The sequence below is a fragment of the Pristiophorus japonicus genome, unplaced genomic scaffold, assembly GCF_044704955.1.
Source record: "Pristiophorus japonicus isolate sPriJap1 unplaced genomic scaffold, sPriJap1.hap1 HAP1_SCAFFOLD_1277, whole genome shotgun sequence".
Classification (NCBI taxonomy): domain Eukaryota; kingdom Metazoa; phylum Chordata; class Chondrichthyes; family Pristiophoridae; genus Pristiophorus; species Pristiophorus japonicus.
Genome location: NW_027250943.1, coordinates 48,455 through 52,545, shown reverse-complemented (window position 1 = coordinate 52,545; position 4,091 = coordinate 48,455).

Here is a 4,091-nt window from a genome sequence, read left to right as displayed (position 1 = left end):
GTAAGGGCAGGATCAGACATTGCACGAGGCCGGGGGCAGGGAGGTGGTGGGAGGGGGGGGTGGGGGTACAGGCTGCCCATGGTCTCCGAACAATGTGTCAGTCGCAGCACGAGATTCAGCATCATCATAGGCAGTCCCTCGGAATCGAGGAAGACTTGCTTCCACTCTAAAAATGAGTCCTTAGGTGTCCGAACCGTCCAATACGGGAATTACAGTCCCTGTCATAGGTGGGACAGACAGTGGTTGAGGGAAGGGGTGGGTGGGGAGTCTGGTTTGCCGCACGCTCCTTCCGCTGCCTGCGCTTAGTTTCTGCACGCTCTCGGCGATGAGACTCGAGGTGCTCAGTGCCCTCCCGGATGCTCTTCCTCCACTTAGGGCGGTCTTTGGCCAGGGAGCCCCAGGTGTCAGTGGGGATGTTGCACTTTATCAGGGAGGCTTTGAGAGTGTCCCTGTAACGTTTCCTCTGCCACCTGGGGCTAGCTTGGGGTGTAGGAGTTCTGAGTAGAGCGCTTGCTTTGGGAGTCTCGTGTCTGGCATGCGAACAATGTGGCCTGCCCAGCGGAGCTGATCGAGTGTGGTCAGTGCTTCAATGCTTGTTAGCAAAATTAAATCCCTGGGGATTAAAGAGACAGTGACAGCGTGGATACGACAGTGGCTGAGGGACAGAAAGCAGAGAGTGGTGGCGAACAGTTATATTCCAGACTGGAGGGAGGTACACAGTGCTATTCCCCAGGGGTCAGTACTGGGACCACTGCTCTTATACATTAATGATCTTGACTTGGGTATACAGGGCAATAATTCAAACTTTGCAGAGGACACAGAACTCAGAAATGAGCTAAACGATGTTCGTATGCGGTCCCTCGAACGAGGATGACTTGCTTCCGCAAGAGTTCACAGATGTTTCAATGAAGGACCCGATGTTCCAGTCCTGAACTCCAGTTGAGGGGGTGGAAGATGCCTGTGCGTGGGTTTGTTTAACGTGGGGTGACCGTTACACACCAACCACCACACGGGCTCGACAGAGCGAGGTCTTGGTCCAGGGGCAAGGGTTAACCAGGACGACTGGAGACCTGCTCTGCTGCACAGACCGAGCGTTCACACATATCGCAGTGTGGGCTGGGCCCGTGCTGCCCCTGGGCCCTCGCTAAACAATGAGGAGGGAAGTAGCAGACTTCAGTAGGACGTAGACAGACACGTGGCAGATGGAATTTAACACCGAGTGAGGTGTGAAGTGTGAGGTGATACATTTGGATAGGAAGAATGAGGCGAGGCGATATAAACTAAAGGCTACAGTTTTAAAGGGGGTGCAGGAAGAGAGACCTGGGGTGCCTGTTCACAAATCTTTGGGATCCTTGGCTGTATTAATGGAGGAGCAGAGTACAAAAGCTGATGCCAGCACTGTCATTTTTGTCTTCAATGCTGGAAGTAACGCCCTGTGCATTCACCAAGGGCCCTGCCGTCAGCGACAATGAAAGGATTAGCAACCTCTCTCGGCTCACTTGCTGATTAATTTCTATTGACTGTGTGTAAGTTTGTGGGAGTGTTTGAGCTTTCCAGAGTTGTTTAAAGTTGGTGAGGTGACGGAGCGGTGCTGCAAATGCAGAAGGCCTTGCTTGTGACTGGAAGGGTTCTGGTCAGACCATGTGCCCACAGGTATGGTGCTCTAGTTGGTCATTCCCCTCGGTCTGCAGCACGGCGGGCAAATGGAGTAATGAGGGCAAGCTGCTCGCAGAGCGCAGGAGGGGGCCAAGGGCTCTCAGCAGGGGGCCTTACCCACCTGGCAGCAGACATGATGCTTTTATTCTGCCCCAGCTCGCTGTTCCCTCAGTCTTTGAGCCACCATGACAAACCAGCAGATGGGCTACAGGCTGGCAAGGGCTGACCATCATCACCATCATAGGCAGTCCCTCGGAATCGAGGAAGACTTGCTTCCACTCTTTAAAAAAAAAGAGTTCTCAGGTGACTGAACAGTCCAATACGAGAACCACAGTCTCTGTCACAGGTGGGACAGACAGTGGTTGAGGGAAGAGGTGGGTGGGGAGTCTGGTTTGCCGCACGCTCCTTCCGCTGCCTGCGCTTGGTTTCTGCATGCTCCCGGCGATGAGACTCGAGGTGCTCAGCGCCCTCCCGGATGCACTTCCTCCACTTAGGGCGGTCTTTGGCCAGTGACTCCCAGGTGTCGGTGGGGATGTTGCACTTTATCAGGGAGGCTTTGAGGGTGTCCCTGTAACGTTTCCTCTGCCCACCTGGGGCTCACTTGCCATGAAGGAGTTCTGAGTAGAGCGCTTGCTTTGGGAGTCTCGTGCGGACAATGTGGCCTGCCCAGCGGAGCTGGTCGAGTGTGGTCAGTGTTTCGATGCTGGGGATATTGGCCTGGTCGAGGACGCTGACGTTGATGCGTCTGTCCTCCCAGAGCACCAGATATGATGCTTTTATTCTGCCCCAGCTCGCTGTTCCCTCAGTCTTTGAGCCACCATGACAAACCAGAGGGTGGGCTACAGGCTGGCAAGGGCTGACCACCCGGCTAATGACGCCGCTCTGCAAACCAACCACACGTGTGTGTATGTGCGTGTGTGTGTGCGTGCGTGCGTGCGTGTGTGCATGTGTGTGCATGTGTGTGTGCGTGTGTGTGCGCGTGTGTGTGTGCGCGTGTGTGTGCGTGTGTGTGCACGCGTGTGTGTGTGTGTGGGTGCGTGTGTGTGCGCGTGTGTGCGTGTGCGTGCGTGCGCGCGTGTGTGCGTGCGTGCGCGCGTGTGTGCGTGCGTGCGTGCGTGTGCGTGTGTGTGCGTGTGCGTGTGCGTGTGTGTGCGTGTGTGCGCGCGTGTGTGCGTGTGTGCGCGCGCGTGTGTGTGCGCGTGCGCGCGTGCGTGTGCATGTGTGCGCGCGTGCGTGCGCGTGCGTGCGTGCGTGTGCGTGCGCGCGTGTGTGCGCGTGCGTGCGCGCGTGTGTGTGCGCGCGTGTGTGTGCTCGTGTGTGTGCGTGTGCGCGTGTGTGTGCTCGTGTGCGTGTGTGTGTGCGTGCTTGTGTGTGCTTGTGTGCGCTTGTGTGTGCTTGTGTGCGTGTGTGTGTGCGCGCGTGTGTGCGCGTGCGTGCGTGTGTGCGCGTGCGTGCGTGTGTGCTCGTGTGTGTGTGTGCTTGTGTGCTTGCTTGTGCGTGCGTGTGTACTCGTGTGTGTGCTTGTGTGTGTGTGTGCTTGTGTGTGCTTGTGCGTGTGTGTGTGCGTGTGTGCTTGTGCGTGCGTGTGTGTGCTTGTGTGCGTGCGTGTGTGTGCTTGTGTGTGCTTGTGTGTGTGCTTGTGTGCGTGCTTGTGTGTGTGCGTGCGTGTGTGCGTGTGTGTGTGCGTGCTTGTGTGTGCTTGTGTGTGCTTGTGTGCGTGCTTGTGTGCTTGTGTGCGTGCGCTTGTGTGCGTGCGTGTGTGTGCTTGTGTGTGTGCTTGTGTGCGTGTGTGTGCTTGTGTGCGTGTGTGTGCTTGTGTGCGTGCGTGTGTGCGTGCGTGTGTGCGTGTGTGCGTGCGTGTGTGCTTGTGTGCGTGCTTGTGCGCGTGTGTGTGTGCGTGTGTGCTTGTGTGCGTGCTTGTGTGCGTGTGCGCGTGAGTGTGCTTGTGTGCGTGCGTGTGCTTGTGTGCGTGCTTGCGTGCGTGTGTGTGTGTGCGTGTACGCTGCTACATGGGATCTGATCGAGCAGACCATTAGTGCTGTTAGACAATGCTTGCACGGCCTGCACTGCTCGGGAGGAGCCCTGCAGTACTCACCAGTGCGTGTCTCCAGACGTTTCGTGGTCTGCTGCATGCTCCACGAGCTCGCCATTAAGAGAGCATCATCAGAGGCAGTCCCTCGAAGCGAGGATAACTTGCTACCATGCCAAAAAGGGATGAGTTCACAGGTGTTTCAATGAGGGACCTAATATTCCGGATCCTGAACGACATGTTGAAACATAGAAACATAGAAAATAGGTGCAGGAGCAGGCCATTCAGCCCTTCTAGCCTGCACCGCCATTCAATGAGTTCATGGCTGAACATGAAACTTCAGTACCCCATTCCTGCTTTCTCGCCATACCCCTTGATCCCCCGAGTAGTAAGGACTTCATCTAAC